Here is an 18,033-nt window from a genome sequence, read left to right as displayed (position 1 = left end):
GTGAGGACGTAGAAGAAGTTTTCTTCTGATGACTCTTCCATGAAGACCATATTTGTACAAGTATCTCTTTATAGTGGAATAGTGTACCACAACTCCAGTGTCTGCCAGATCTTTCTGGAGGGATCGTGCAGTCAAACGTGGGTTTTGAATTGCTTTTCTCACAATCCTGCGAGCTGTTCTGTCTGATATTTTTCTTGGTCTTCCAGATCTTGCTTTAACTTCTACTGTTCCTGATGACTGGTGGTAAAGTGGAATTTTCGCGCCAAAAAATTTATTAATAAATGTGGAACATATAGTATTAATAAATAAATATAAAATTAAAGCTGCTCCCCTGAAAAAAACGAAATGGTATACCTCGTGTTTTAGTGGATGATGGATGATAGGGGGCGCTAGTGAAATAGGAAAATTTATGTGACCTATTTTAAAGTGTCAGAGGTGTATAATAAATATACATAAATATGAAAAACAACTAGCACCCCCTATCATCCATCATGTTCCTGATGACTGCCATTTCTTAATTACATTCTGAACAGAGGATATTGACATCTGAAAACGCTTTGCTATCTTCTTATAGCCTTCTTCAGCTTTGTAAGCGTCAACTATTTTCAGTTTCAGTTTTCTAGACAACTGCTTAGAAGAACCCATGGTGCTGATTTTTGGGGCAAGGTCAGATGAGTCTGGGCATTTAAAACCTTTGAGATTGACATCACCTGGTCTTCCCAGACGATGATTGAGAACAATCCATGACACTGGCAGGTCTCAGCTTTGCAAAGGGGCATGTGCATGCTATAAATTCTGCAGGGTGCCCAAACATTTGCAGACGCCATTTTTTTGTTTTCTGTCATTTTGAAAGTGTAAATGATGGAAATAAAATCTAACTTTTTTTGACATATTATAAGAATGTCTAATCTGTAATTTGATGTCTTTTGGAGATTTTTCCATCTTTCCTTGGCTTCGTTATGCACATTAATACAAATTTTTACCTGGGGTGCCCAAACTTTCGATCCCCACTGTATGGTTTTGGTAAATCTAAAGGAAAAAATCTATAGAAAATTGTATAGTGTGTATCCAGCTTTACCCTGATTCATGTAGCATTTATTTCATTAGGAAATGTAAGTTTACAGCAGGTAAACATGATATACTTTTCTATCCATTTACTAATGCTAGCAGTATAAGGAATAAAAATAGTCAAAATTGATTCAGTGACATTCTGCTTTAACATTCAGCTGTACAAATAACTCATGTTGTATCCAGAAAGGTGGTATACAGGTCAGTGGTGGGAAGAGCTCTTGTTTCTCTATGCACTCTTGTACACTTGCAGACAACAATCCTGTTGCAAGTGGGGAGTCGCAAAAAGCATCTCAAGAACTGCTATTTATACTATAGGGTTGATTTACTGAAACTGGAGAGTGCAAAATCTAGTGCAGCTCTGCATAGAAACCAATCAGATTACATTTTTTTTACAGAACTACCGGTAATTGAACAAACTAAAGTTAGGAGCTAATGGGCTACCATGAACAGCTGAACCAGATTTTACACTCTCCAATTTTAGTAAATCATCTCCTATATGTCTATGTAGACTGGAAGTACAACCCATTATAGGAATGAAGTGTCAAATGGAGAAACAACTTTATATTGGTCTACTTAAGGATGCTCAGGTGATGTTCTATATCCGTATGCACAATGCATTCCAACAGTAACATTCAGTTTAATACTAAAATATATTCGGTTTGCCAATAAAACAAAATATTGAAATCATTTACTGGCAATCACCCAGCGGTCCACTCCCTTCCAATGTAGTGTGCTATAGTGTAGCATGTAGTGTGCACGCATCTTCTGAAAAAGAGGACATATGTTCTATGAAACATGTAGAGAAACAGAGCTCTTTCCACCACTGATCTTTGTTATTACCATTTTTGGATACAACGTAAATTATTTGTATAATGAAAGGTAAATACATGGATGGTTGGTTGGTCATGCCGATGGATGCTTTTTCTCTCCTTTTTACAATCTTTTGACATATAAATATGTATTGTGAGTTTTAGTAGGAAGTTTTCTCTATTTATTTCAGTATTGTGAGTTTTAGTAGGATGTTTTCTCAATTTATTTCAGTATTGTGAAAGTCCTGGTGTAATGTTTTTGAACAGTGGTCATTAACCCTGTCCTCAGGGCCCACTAACAGGCCAGATTTTATGTATTATCTTGGGGAGATGCAGACTAGAATACTGCAATCACTGAGGAGCAAATGATATCACCTGTGATGTATTTCAGTTATCTTGCAAACCTGGCCTGTTAGTGGGCCCTGAGGACAGGGTTGTTGATCACTGTTTTAGAATATGAGTTTGTCTATTTCAATTACAATTTAAGACAGAACAAAAATCACTAGTAAACTTGGTTTTGGTTTGTTTAGGATACAAATAAACCAAACCACTCTCGTATTACAAATCGCATACAGTATATATTATGAGTTCTTGAAAGTTGTCTGGAAATAATATCCAATCTTCAGTTCAACAATATCAGATGTTGATGAGTTCTCCAATTACATATGGATAGGTTACTCAGTGCTAAAGCCAATGAACTGGATTCTTAGAAATCACCATTTGTGTTTTGAGTGGCTGTGCTGCATTTTAAGTTTGTCTTTAAGGTCAGTAACTTGGAATGTTTTACAAACTTTCAAATTAGCCACACAAACAGTGTTCTTTGAGAACTTGTGGTCCTGCAGCCTTGGGTCACATGATCACATACTGTGTAACCCTTCTTTTACACTCAACTATGTGTATGTAAGCCGGTGATGGAAAGAAATGGTGCTGAAACCATTAAAAGTAGCCTATATTTAAGGCCATTTGGAAGATGAGGAAGCAGCTTGATGAAGAAGCAACAGTAATATGTTAGGCTGGGGATTTTTATATTTGACTGGAATATGCCTTTAACCACTTCCAGACCGCTGCATGTAGATATACGTCGGCAGAATGGCACGTACAGGCACATTGGCGTACCTGTACGTCCCTGCCTAGACGTGGGTCGGGGGTCCGATCGGGACCCCCCCGCTACATGCGGCGGTCGGATTCCCGCGGGGAGCGATCCGGGACGACGGCGCGGCTATTTGTTTATAGCCGCTCCGTCGCGATCGCTCTCTGGAGCTGAAGAACGGGGAGAGCCGTATGTAAACACAGCTTCCCCGTGCTTCACTGTGGCGGCGGCATCGATCGAGTGATCCCTTTTATAGGGGAAAAAAAGGACGCCAATTTTGTTTGGGAGCCACGTCGCACGACCGCGCAATTGTCTGTTAAAGGGACGCAGTGCCGAATTGTAAAAACCCCTTGGGTCATTTAGCAGCAAATTGGTCCGGTCCTTAAGTGGTTAAAGTGAACCCGTATCTAGACTATTCACAAGGTTTGAAACAAATTATGCTGGCATAAGACATACAGTATATGTGGCATCATGGAGATGAAACTTCTTCTGAGGTACCGCATATATGTTGGAAGTGCTTTCTCAGCAGAAAGACAAATCTGTTACTGTACTAATTATTGAGAGCTGGGATGGCCGACTCTTAATCAAGTGTTCACTATAAAACACACCTCTGCACTCCTGAATGGAGAATAAATAGGAATTTTAACCTGCAAATTCCTTGTCTTGGAGTTAGTATACTGAATGCAGACTGCAGTTAAATTCCCTATCATGATTATCCTACAGTACAGAACACAGAGCTTGTATTCATAGACTAAGGAGCATCAGAAAGTGTTGTATTGGGGTAATATGGATGATTCATAAGGGGGCAACACTTGCTGTTTTATGCAATGTACTCCGATTATAGTGCTCTTGTTATTGTGAGTGTAACATTTGAAAGCTTTTAATAAAAATTGGTTGATTTTAATAGTATGCCAGATGATGTCCTTGTTTTGTTTTTTTGACTGTTGATATCTTGGAGAGCTTGATACACACTGTGCTGTATCCAATTTGATGCATCTGGATGAATCCTGAGCTGGAGAGAAATACTCTAAAGGGAAAAGCAAAATTTGACTTATATAGCGTATGGTTCATTTGTGAGGGAGAGCAGGTGGTGCATATGGTAAAGGACACCACGTGGTGTTTGGAATTAGGAAATAATTTGCACAATGGCAAGATGATCAAGACTGGGGACTTTTATTGATTTGAATTGTAAGCCCAGAGCACTGAATTAGGGCTTGAACACTGCCTTTACCTTACTACATAGCTTATTTTTATTTATTTTAAAAAAAATTTAGGGGTAGTGAGGGTCCATATTGGAGGCTCCCATCACTATTCACTTAATGTGTATATTTGGGTTTTAATGGCTAATTTTGTCATGTGAAGGGGGGAAGTGAGGGGCACTTTTGAAATCTATTTTACATCTAACAGATATAATGGCCACCAAAGTGATATATGAGCAACTCCCTAAAGAAAGTCTTTAAAAATTGAAAATCGAAAGGTTTCTGGAAGAAAATGGATAAGGCAGAAGTCCCTCAAGGGTACAATGGGGCCAGATGCTGGTCAAGACCAGGTTGAAGAAAGTCCAAAATATGAACAACAAAATATCCCCTTAGACTGCATCTGTCCGCACACCAGGCAAAGTAAGCCTTTCATGTGCAATGGTAAATCTTACAGGAGGTAGAATAATTTATTGCTCTCAGTAAGAAGGGAGATAACAGTCATAAATACCCATATCCTCAGGACCTGGGTTTCGACAGCCATGATGTTAAAGCCAGTGACAGAGAGCAAGGTGGTATATATCAGCCTGAATGGAATCCAAGGAATCACCAAGGTATCTACTGTAAAGTCCATGGGTTCCCTGGTCCTGTCTATGACTCTGTTCAGATTGTTCTTGAACCTGGAGGCTAGGATATCCACATCTGGTATTCCCCTCACCTGACAGAAATTCTGGAAGATTTCAGAATGCAAAGACTACTGCCTGGGTCTAGGCATTGGTGGTTTAGGAAGTCCGCCTGTCAATTGTCCACGATAGGGATGTGGACAGTAGAGAGAACTGGAATTTTGATAAGCAGTCTTGACTCCTTTAAGAACCAGGTCCAGTGAAAAACTCCACCACAGTCTGTAAGGCTGGCATCTGTTATCCCCACCTTCCAGGCCATGTGAGGGAATGACTTTTCTGACTCCAGTGCAGTGCTGAAGATCCACCATGCCAGGGAGAGATTTGTCTGGCTGGACTCGTGCATAGGATGATCCAGAAAATTATTCTGTTTGTTCCAGGAAGTGAAGATGTTAAATCGAGGCCTAGAGTCTTCATGCAGAAGCAAACTGAAGGGTGCATTTTGGTTCTGAGGATCCAAATGTAGGCCCCTAAAGAGGCAGCTTGTTCTCAAGAAAGGATAATTCCGGCTTGGGCTGTGTCCAAGATTAGATCTAGGTACTCGACAAGACCAAGACAATGTGATGGCTGAGGGGCAATCTTTGGAAAGCTGATTAATAGAATAAAAGTTCACCTTTTAGAACATGTTCTAGTGCGCCCACCCCCCCTCCTGTGACAGTGGGTGGGGGATCTTCTCCCTACACCTGCTGTCCCATTTTGGAAATGGAGTGGCTGTTCAGTACTCCGCCCATAAATCTGCCTGGTTCATTCACAAAAACTTGTGATTGTAGAACTCACAAGTCTTGTCTGCCACCACGGCAGACACATTTTTAGTTTAAATGAACTGCAAGCGTACTGATCAGCACACCTATAGTTCAATCACACTGCCTGCAGCTCTGAAAATTACACCCCATACAGAGGTACGGGAACAGAGCTGTAAGCACTGTGTACAGGAGCCTGACATTGAACCCCTGAACTGCCAAGCTGCTTTTAACCACAAATCATGTGCATAGACAGGGATAAAAAGACTATAAAGACAAAAAACAATCCCCCTGAGAAAGACATGTAACTGATCCCTGTGTCGAACGCATGTAGGAGAGGGGACAGGATGGTGTAGTAGGTAGAAGGACAAACTATCTTATCGTTTTTTTTCTTTTATCTGCTATAGAGTGGTGCGCTTTAGCACCTGGAAAATTTGAGTACCCAAATTGATGTTTTATAAATAAAATACGTTATTAAATGGTAAAACATCATTTAGACTTTATTTTTATATATGGACGGAGGAACTTGCTGCTGGACATATCAGGATTCCAAAGAACTTCATTCACATAGAACCCAGGGGTGGTTCATAGGCATTTTTTGACCAAACTTAAGTGTGCGGTCAAACACCCTGAGGTAAGCAGAATCACACAGGGGGAGCACAAGTTTGTTGTCACTTTGTCAACTTTGGAGCATCATCACAGGATTTTGCTTTGCCAGGAAAATGGACATTTTTTTATTTTATTGTTTAATATGTTTGATATTTTCGTTTTGCACTAGGTCATTCATGCACTTTATTTATATGTGTTATATTACACTGGTTACTTTTTTAAGTGCGGCACTTTTCATCTGTCATTGTTTAATTTGCCAGCAGAATGGACATTTTTTATATTATATGTTATTATGGTTAATATCATGCACGGTTTGCACTAAGATATTCATGCATTTTATATGTGTCATATCACATTGGTAATCTTAATATAGCGAAGCATTTTATTTGTTTTTATATATTTATGCACTTATGAGATTGTGATCAGTACCAGCAGCTGTATCAATTAGGAAGGTCATTAGTTTGGTTTGCTTGCAAGCTTATTCAGTTTATCAGGGATAAAAAGAGAGGGGAGCCCAACCAGTGGCCCGGGGGCCACATGTGGCCCGCGGAGCCCTCTGATGTGGCCCGTGGAGCCCTGTGATGTTTCCCGCGACCTCCTGCTCTGGGATGGAATACACTAGAATAGAATAATGTTATTAAAGGTCAGTTTATTACTAAAATCACAGTGTATATATGGGCATATCTGTTCTGCAGTGGTTACTGGGCTGCTTTTAAACTGATCTGCAGGTACCTGAGTATAGCAGAGCAGTCATGGACATGCCATCCACCCGCTCCGCTCATTGTGGCCTGCGACCAGTTACCAAGTCGCTTAAGTGCCCCTCGCGCTTCAAAAGGTTGGGCACTTCTGATCTAGAGATTGGCAAAGTACATTCCCTAGCATATGACAAAAAAACAAAAGGGCTGAGGACATCGGTTGCATTGTTCTAAGAGAATGAGGTGCCGTATTTATCGGCGTATACCGCGCACTTTTTTGCCCTGAAATTCAGGGCAAAATCGTGGGTGCGCGATATATATGCCGATACCCGCGCCGAGTTTGAACTACTGCGCCGGCATATACTGAGCGCAGTACACTCGTGTATAGTCGGGCAGGCTCGGCTCCTCTCGCAGTCACGTCCTGGACGTACAGGACGTGACCGCGAGAGGAGCCAAGCCTGCCCGACTATACACAAGTGTACTGCGCTCGGTATATGCTGGCGCAGTAGTTCAAACTCAGCGCGGGAAGCGGTGATCGAGCGGGGAGGACACTGCAGAAGTACGCCGGACGCGACGAGGAGGACACCACCGAAGCCGCAGACGGACACTGGACCCGACGAGGCCGCCGATGGACGCCGCGCAAGACACCAAAACTGTAAGTACTAAAATGTTTTTTTACAGGAATGCGGGTCCACTTTAGGGGTGCACGCTATACGCCGGAGCGTGCAATACCCCGATAAATACGGTAATCAGAGACAGGTTCATAGAAAATATGAAAAACCTCTAGTTTGGGATTTTTAGGGCAATGAAAGTAAAAGTAAAAAAAAATATTTTATATAAGAATTTTATTATAACATATAAACATTATAGAAAAAGTTTGTTGAAGTTTCAACAGGTTATATTTGTGCAGATCATTAAAAACATTACATATCATGGTAGATAGAAATTTAAGTGGTATTTCCCACTACTTGAGACTTGTATGAAATATAAAGAAGTCCTTATGTAATGAGGCCTATACCACCAACGTATTAGCGGCTCCTCCAGAAATTTTCTCCTCCACCTATCTTGTGGAGGAGATAAATGGCGCCATTACATTTCATACAAGTCTTTAACCACTTAAGGACCGGCTCACGTATATATACGTCGACACAATGGCTCCTGTAGGCAGATCGACGTGTATATATACATCACCTTTAAAAAGCGGCATTGTGGGCGTGCACGCCCGCCGCAAGCTCTGTGAGTTCGACCGCGGGTCCCGCGGACTTGATGTCCGCAGAGGAACCCGCAATCATCTCACGGAGAGGAAGAATGGGGAAATGCTATTGTAAACAGGCATTTCCCCATACTTCCTAGTAGCAGGACACTGATCACAGCTCACTGTAATCATGAGCGGTGATCAGTGTCGTGACACACGTTGCCCATCCCCGCTACAGTTAGAACACATCCTTAGGACACACTTAACCCCTTCAGCGCCCCTCCTAGTTAACCCCTTAACTGCCAGTCACATTTACACAGTAATCAATGCATTTTTATAGCACTGATCGCTGTGTAAATGTGAATGGTCCCAAAATAGCGACAAAAATGTCCGATGTGTCCCCCATAATGTCGCAGTCATGATTAAAAACGTTGATCTCCATCATTACTAGTAAAAAGAAATATTAATAAAAATGCCATAAAACTATCCCATATTTTATAGACGCTATAACTTTTGCGCAAACCAATCAATAAACGCTTATTGCGATTTTTTTACCAAAAATATGTAGATGAATACGCATCAGCCTAAACTGAGGAATTTTTTTTTATATATATAAATTTTGGGGATATTTATTATAGCAAAAAGTAATAAATATTGATTTTTTAAAAATTTTCGCTCTATTTTTGTTTATAGTGCAAAAAATAAAAAACACAGAGGTGATCAAATACCACCAAAAGAAAGCTCTATTTGTGGGAAAAAAGGACATCAATTTTGTTTGGGAGCCACATCACACGACCGTGCAACTGTCAATTAAATCGCTGCAGTGCCGAATCGCAAAAAGTGCTCTGGTCTTTGGCCAGCCAAATGGCTGAAGTGGTTAACAAACTACGCATTTTTTTGTGATTTTGAGCGCCATACTTTGGGATTTATATCCAGCATTCCTGTATAGGATAAACGGGTCATTTAATGCGGATATCAACCTCCTTTGTCCCAAAACTTGGGGGAATGTTTTTGCTAATTAACCTCCCTAGCGGTATGATTCTGTCTGGAATTTTGTTCCAAAAGCGGTACCATTTTTGTAGAATAATCTGAGGTGAAATCTGAGGTGATACAGTGAAATCCTGTCAGATTACACTGTATCATGTAACTTTATGTGTGTGTTTTACTTTTTTACATTGTAACATTGTAACTTTTTTGAATCTCCCGCCCACTTCCGCCACTGTGAGGCGCTGCGGTTCACAGAGACGGAAGAGAGAGGAGACATCAGAGAAGACATCAGCGGGGCTCTCACCGGGATTAGGTAAGAACACCGCTGCGCTCACTCTGCAATACATTCTGCCGGGGCTCTCACCGGCGATCACAGCGGGAAACCCCGCTGGATCGCCGGGATGTCACCACACCACCGCTGCGCTCACTCTGCATTTCCCCTGACTCATCTGACCGGCGATCCAGCGGGAAACCCCGCTGGATCGCCGGGATGTTTAGCCACCGCTGCGCTCACTCTGCATCCCCCCCAGCGGGACTAGTCTGACCGGCGATCCAGTGGGAAACCCCCGCCGGATCGCCAGGAATTTTTGGGGGAAAAAAAAAATGCACCCCGAGCGTGACTCGGGGTTACCGCTTCTGGCACTGAATGTTAACCCCGAGTCACGCTCGGGAATACCGCCAGGGAGGTTAAAGTGAAGGGTTAGGGGTGGTGGCGCTGTCCTACCTATACGCTACCCGTGTCAGATGGTGGGTAGGGTACCCAATTGGGTGAACCAGGTATTATTCAAAAGGTAAAAAAAAAAAAGATAATACGTCTTCAGAAGACGTATCACGAAACGTGCGTAAAGCGGATACACGCACACCCGTACGCACTTCCAGTTACCAGCTGTTTGTCAGTGGAACGCACGCCGTTCCCAGGCTGTTGCCGACACTTCCGGCTAATCTCAGTGCGGCGAGCGGAGGTTTGCTACCGGCTCAGTAGCTGCCTCCTTGTGTTTTTTGTCTGTGTTTTTTACAGTGTCTAGTCCATTGGAGCCTCCGGTTCCTTTTTTTAGTTTTTTATTATTATATTTTAATATATATTTTTTATTTACATATTGTGCACGCCATTGGCAGTGCTAATAAAATATCCCTTTAAAAACGTACTACACCATGCGAGTGTGTCTGTTTTTCTGGAGGACTCTGGATCATTAAAGAACCTGTGACGTCTGGATCTGGGAAACCACGCAGTGAGGCCAAGGAAAATCCGAGCCAAGCCGGGGAGCAGCCGGAGATTACAACTATATGCACTTTACCCCTGTAGGGGTACGTGCCTCTGGTGAGTGGGGACCCAGGAGGGGGAGCACCGGTACCACTGCGAGAACCCTCACAACTGCATAAATCTGACCACCCACCTACCCTAGGTGCACCTTTGAACGCATAGGCTTATGCAAACAACTTATTTATTTATTACTCTTTGGGACTGTTTATTTATATATATTTTTCTATTATTATTATTATTATTTTTTATCTGTGCAGTGCAGCTTTATTGAAGGACTGTTTTGGACTGCTTTACCACGGTTTGGACCACATACCATTAACTGTTTTGGGATTTTTATCACCATTTTTTGATTTACCAAAATTTTTTATATCACTTTATTACCACTTAGTGTGGTTAACCACTCATTCATTTTTGCACGCAGTATATATATATATATACTCTTTATTTGCACAGCACTGCTGTTAGATTACAGCTGTAGTATATTTTGTGTTATTTTTATTTATTTATTACCTCCACTGTACAGCATACATTTTTTTTACTGTGTGTCAGGACCTAGATATTGGCTCTTAGAGCTATTTGTATGCACTTTATATACACACACAGTTGGTTTACACATCTGTTTCTTATACCTTTTGAATATTACCTGGTTCACCCAATTGGGTACCCTACCCACCATCTGACACGGGTAGCGTATAGGTAGGACAGCGCCACCACCCCTAACCCTTCACTTTAATTTACACTTGCATCCCCTTTGGGGATTTCTCAGGGGGGCTGCAGTCCGGCATTTCTTTTGCCTCATTTTATTTTATTATAATAAATTTTAATTTTTACTGTAATACCATAAGCCTCCATTTGATCCTAAGCGCGGTTTCTCCTTTTCTTTTAATGTTTTTGCTAAATTTTGCATTTAAAATAGGTGCTATAAATCCCTGAGGAAGATTCTATTGATGTTATTATTAATTGAAACGCGTTGGCTTTCCCTCTACTCGTAACCATCGGCTGTTCCACTGGTGGTCACAACTCAAGTAGTGGGGAATACCACTTCAATTCTACCATGATATGTAATGTATTTAATGATCTGCACAAGTATAACCTGTTGAAACTTCAACAAACTTTTTCTATAATGTTTATATGTTATAATAAAATTCTTATATACAATAATTGTTTTACTTTTACTTTCATTGCCTTAAAAATCCCAAACTAGAGGTTTTTCAAATTTTCTCTGTTACTAGAGGAATGACGGCAATTACACATCCAATTCCCTGAGTCTTCCAATTTCATAAGAGACAGGTACCTATTAATTTGTCCTATCCAGCCTGGCAAACAGACATGGCAGCAACTGCCAGCTGCAGGGTTGGAAATGCAAAGGCAAATGAGGCCTTTAAGAGGACTTCAAAATGCCTAATTACAGATTCCTTAAAAGAGGGAACATCCTCAATAGGAACTTTAAAGTGTTTATTAATGACTGACATGGCAGGATCTACCAATGATCTTTTGTCTTAAATTCCTTTTCTATAGAATGTATGGAGGGATCAAGCATTTGGGCCCGCCTTCATGGGTTTGTGGCAGCCCCGCCCCCCTTTTCTCCAGCTCAATTTGAAAATATTGCGTTATGGTATTTAGTCAGATAAATTTGGTTACTGTCTCTTTAAATTTTAGAGATGGATTTGAATGGGCCAATTAGAAGCTGCGGAAGCTTCCAGAAGGTATCAGTACCCCTATATATAGGGGTACTCTGAGGTATTTTCGTCACACAGTCGGTCAAGCCTTGTGGAAAGGAGCTACCCACTCTACCGTCTGCACTTACCGTATTTATCGGGGTATAGCGCACTCCCGCGTATAGGGCGCACCCCTAAAGTTGCCCCGAATTCCTGTGGAAAAAAGTTTTTTTGTACTTAGTTTTTGGTGTCTTGCGCGGCGTCCATCGGCGGCCTCGTCGGGTCCGGCGTCCGTCTGCGGCTTCGGGTGTCCTCTTCGTCGGGTCCGGCGTCCTTCTGCGGCGTCCTCCCCGCTCGTTTCCCGCGCTGAGTTTGAATACTGCGCCGACATATACAGAGCGCAGTACACTCGTGTATCGTCGGGCAGGCTCGGCAACTCTCGCGCTGACATCCTGTACGTCTAGGACATCAGCGCGAGAGGACCCGAGACTGCCCGACAATACACGAGTGTACTGCGCTCGGTATATGTCGGCGCAGTATTCAAACTCGGCGCGGGAAAGCGGGTATCGGCGTATACCGCGCACCCACGATTTTGCCCTGATTTTCAGGGCAAAAAAGTGCGCGTATACGCCGATAAATACTGTATGTGGTTTTAGTCACCCTGGATATTGGGGGGGATGTTTTAATGTCTTAAATATTTCTGTTTGGCTCCAGTTCCAAAAACTGAGCTTACATATTTATAGATTTATTGGATTTATGATATTTATTTAAAATTTCGTTTTATTAAGACTTATAATATTTATTTATACCAATAAAGTGCCACAGCCATTAAAATGTTTGCCAATACAATTCTGTTTTGTGTTTCTTTATTTAATTTTAAGTCTATTTTTAGTAGTTATTTAAAGGGTTTGTGGGCTTTGTGCAATCCCATACATTTTAGCAAACAGCTTAGGTGAAGTGAACATCCTTTTCAGGATTAGGCCAATCTTCATGTAGTGTACCATTTGTGGAGAAGCCATAGCTTGTGACAAGAAAATTGCTGGGTTTCAAAAATCCTCTGAAACTTCTGTTGCATTATCTGTGTCCCCATTACTTTTCTCCTTTTTATCCTCAAATAGGTTTGAAGGCTCCAATTCTGATGATTCATGAACAGGTCGACGGGAAAGCAATACCTGAAAACAGAAGGTTATAAAAGTTTTCCAAAGAATTCAGGCAGAGAAATCTTCTTGTGTCAGTTAAGCCACATGGTGTGCACCTGAGAGGGAACTAGAGTCAGAGAGTAAAAGCGGTGTCATAATAGGACATTGCTGCAGGACAAGAGTAGTGATCTGAGCTTCCTGTAGGCCATCTGTAAAAACTAGTCTGATTGAGCAGGTGGGGCTTTATGGGTAGGGGCCGCCCTAGCAAGTTTTTTGCCAGTGTTACCTGATGATAGCCTGCATATTATCTACAGTTTTTGAATACCAGCCCTGTGTCCTGCACTGTATGAATAGGATAGATACATGGTATGTTTTTCTCCTAGCCAGAGGGTATTATATACAGTCAGGTCCATAAATATTGGGACATCGACACAATTCTAATCTTTTTGGCTCTATACACCACCACAATGGATTTGAAATGAAATGAAGATTTGCTTTAACTGCAGACGTTCAGCTTTAATTTGAGGTTATTTATATCCAAATCAGGTGAACGGTGTAGGAATTACAACAGTTTGTATATGTGCCTCCCACTTTTTAAGGGACCAAAAGTAATGGGACAATTGGCTGCTCAACTGTTCCAGGTGTGTGTTATTCCCTCATTATCCCATTTACAAGGAGCAGATAAAAGGTCCAGAGTTAATTTCAAGTGTTCTATTTGCATTTGGAATATGTTGCTGTCAACTCTCAATATGAGATCCAAAGAGCTGTCACTATCAGTGAAGCAAGCCATCATTAGACTGAAAAAACAAAACACACCCATCAGAGAGATAGCAAAAACATTAGGTGTGGCCAAATCAACTGTTTGGAACATCCTTAAAAAGAAAGAACGCACCGGTGAGCTTAGCAACACCAAAAGACCCGGAAGACCGCGGAAAACAACTGTGGTGGATAACCGAAGAATTCTTTCCCTGGTGAAGAAAACACCCTTCACAGTTGGCCAGATCAAGAACACTCTCCAGGAGGTAGGTGTATGTGTGTCAAAGTCAACAATCAAGAGAAGACTTTACCAGAGTGAATACACAGGTTTCACCACAAGATGTAAACCATTGGTGAGCCTCAAAAAGGAACTGCTCATGATCCAAAGCATATCACCTCATCAGTGAAGCATGGTGGTGGTAGTGTCATGGCGTGGGCATGTATGGCTGCCAATCGAACTGGTTTTCTTGTTTTTTTGATGATGTGACTGCTGACAAAAGCCGCAGGATGAATTCTGAAGTGTTTCAGGCAATATTATCTGCTCATATTCGGCCAAATGCTTCAGAACTCATTGGACAACGCTTAATAGTGCAGATGGACAATGACCCGAAGCATACTGCGAAAGCAACCAAAGAGTATTTTAAGGGAAAGAAGTGGAATGTTATGCAATGGCCAAGTCAATCGCTTGACCTGAATCCGATTGAGCATGCATTTCACTTCCTGAAGACAAAACTGAAGGGAAAATGCCCCAAGAACAAGCAGGAACTGAAGACAGTTGCAGTAGAGGCCTGGCAGAGCATCACCAGGGATGAAACCCAGCGTCTGGTGATGTCTATGCGTTCCAGACTTCAGGCTGTAATTGACTGCAAAGGATTTGCAACAAAATATTAAAAAGTGAAAGTTGGATTTATGATTGTTAATGTGTCCCATTAAGTTTGGTTCCTTAAAAAGTGGGAGGCACATACTATGTAATTCCTACACTGTTCACCTGATTTGGAAGTAAATACCCTGAAATTAAAGCTGAAAGTCTTCAGTTAAAGCACATCTTGTTTGTTTAATTTCAAATCCATTGTGGTGGTGTATAGAGCCAAAAAGATTAGAATTGTTTCGATGTCCCAATATTTATGGACCTGACTGTAGGTATTTTTTTTAACTAATTTGGGAAAGTTTTCGTTGCATAATAAAAAAGTAAATTGGAAGATATTCATCAACATTTGCCACCAAATAATTTCACAATTTATCCTAAAAAACAATGTTTTATATGGCTGGATGCACTAAGTAATTATGATTTCATGTACTGCTTTACTAGCACATGCCAAAGTTGTAAAAAGATGCTTTCATGAGTTAAGTTTTTTTTACCTTTGGGCATTACAGGGTTAACATATTTTGAACAGCAATAAAAGCATGTTAAAAGAAAAAAAAATTCACCTTTGTAGCTGCATAAAATTCATCTTTAAATTTGAAGCAGAGCCAATGAATGCAGAGCTCCATTCCCCTTTATGTTCTATGGAGGGAAGAAACTTGGCAACCTGACCACCTTCTAATATAAACAAGTGGGGGAAATAAAAGTTCCTCTGCCATTATAATGGTGCATGAAAACTGGTGTTTATGGTGCGTGTAAAATTAATGAAACATGAGTGAAATAGAAACTGGTGCAGGGTCTGCTTCTAATTAACAAAGGGATTGTGATAGTTTTCAGTATTGAATTCTGCTGCATATTTACATAGTTAGTCAGGTTGAAAAAAGACACATCCATCCAGTTCAACCACAAAAAAAAAAAAAAAAAAAACACAGTACAATCCCATACACCCAACTCCATACCCACAGTTGATCCAGAGGAAGGCAAAAAACCCCAGCAGAGCATGATCCAATTTGCTACAGCAGGGGAAAAAATTCCCTCCTGATCCCCCGAGAGGCAATCGGATTTACCCTGGATCAACTTTACCTACAAATCTTAGTACTCAGTTATTTTATGTACATTTAGGAAAGAATCCAGGCCTTTCTTAAAGCAATCTACTGAGCTGGCCAGAACCACCTCTGGAGGGAGTCTGTTCCACATTTTCACAGCTCTTACTGTGAAAAAACCTTTCCGTATTTGGAGGTGAAATCTCTTTTCCTCTAGACGTAAAGAGTGCCCCCTTGTCCTCAGTGTTGACCGTAAAGTGAATAACTCAACACCAAGTACACTGTATGGACCTCTTATATATTTGTACATGTTGATCATATCCCCCCTAATTCTCCTCTTCTCAAGAGTGAATAGATTTAGTTCTTCTAATCTTTCCTCATAGCTGAGCTCCTCTCCATGCCTCTTATCAGTTTGGTTGCTCTTCTTGCTGCAGATCTCTGCCAAGTCAGACCTAGCATACGGGATGTGAACTGTCAGCAGCCAGCTCACATCCCTCTCTCTGCCCATGCAGTGATTACACTGCACGAACAGAGCATGCAGGGTTAACAATCCTCCCTCTTACATTAGGCAGAGTAGGGAGGTGGGCAGAGGGGTCAGAACATGCAGCTCCAGCTGAACTGGTCTGTCCTGTGTCTATCACAGACACAGCATAGAACACAAAGCAGATTGCTTGTAAATGAACAAAGGGGACTGCACCTCTTTTGTTTATTAGGAGCAACATCTGTTCCATTTTCTCAGTTTAGAAGTGTAGGAATAAATCCTGTGACACGCTTTGGTAATTTCTCTGGAGATGTTTCTTAACCACTTAAGGTCTGCCCTATAGCAGTTTTACTGCTACAGGGCAGCACCTCTGCACCAGATTATGTACATATACATGATCAGACATTTCCGGGTAGGATGTGCGCATGCACGGTCAGGAGCTCATTCCCACTGTGATTACACACAGCACGAGCCTATTGGTGGGTACCACAAACTCAATGTCCTCCGACACCCACCAATCATCCTGCAGAGAGACAGAACGGCAGTCTGCCGATGTTAAAAAGACAGATCGCCATCCTGACAAGATTGAATTTAATCTCTTCCCCTAGTAACAGCACCTCACAGTTTAGTAAAACACTGGTTAGGCACACAATTAACCCTTTGATCGCCCCTGATGTTAACCCCTTCCTAGCGAGTGTCATTAGTACAGTGACAGTGCATATTTTAAGCACTGTATTAGTGTCACTGGTTCCTAAAAAGTGTCAAAAGTGTCAGTGTCTGAATGCCCACCACAACATCTCAGTCCCTCTCTAAGTCGTTAATTGCTGCCATTACTAGTAAAACAATAAAATAAAAATAAATAACAATATTCCATAGTTTGTAGATGCTATAACTTTTGCGCAAACCCATCAATATACGCTTATTGGGATTTTGTTTACCAAAAATATGTAGCAGAATACTAAAATGGCCTGGATTTATAAAGAAATTCAATTTTTTTTCAATTTTTTTATTTAATATGTTTTACAACAAAAAGTAAAAAATATTATAAAAATAATCAAATACCATCAAAGGAAAGCTATATTTGTGAGAAAAAGGACATTTTATTTGGGTACAGCATTGCACTACAGTGCAATTGTCAGTTAGATTAACCTGCCTGGCGGTCTTCCCGAGTGTGACTCGGGGTGAGATTTTCAGGCTGCGAATGGTTACCCCGAGTCACACACGGGCTTGCCTCGCTCGATGCAGAAAAAAGGTTTTCTTACCTTTTCTCCGCGATCCAGCGTTGAATCCTCGCAGTGCACGGCGGGCGGATGTCCGCTCGATGCTGTGTGTTCCCCTGATTCCCTTCCCTGCGAGCGTCGCGACGCAGGGGGCGGAAGGAGGGGGGGGGGGGCGGCGGGAAATTCAAACGTATAAAAAGTAAAACACAGTAAAAACACACTGATATCATTGGATTAAATTTAAAAAAAATACAGTGACCTTTGATTGCCCCCCCCAGTGCTTTCCAGTGCCCTGTCTGCAGAATTACTGTATCAGTGTCTGTATATTGCACAGCAATAATGGCAAAGCGCGCCTCTGCATCAAACTTATTATGCGACTTGCTGCCAAACAGCGACAGCGATGCCGAATCCATTGCGGAGGAGCTGAGCGACAGCGACGCGTGGGAAAGTTCATCGTCGGATGCAGAAAGTGATGTGGTTGACGATCCTGCACCTGTGCCCAGCGACGTGCGGACCTGGTGCGCAATTGATTGCGCTACGG

Source organism: Rana temporaria, chromosome 5, assembly GCF_905171775.1.
Source record: "Rana temporaria chromosome 5, aRanTem1.1, whole genome shotgun sequence".
Taxonomy (NCBI): Eukaryota; Metazoa; Chordata; class Amphibia; order Anura; family Ranidae; genus Rana; species Rana temporaria.
Note: the sequence above shows the minus strand (reverse complement) of the source record.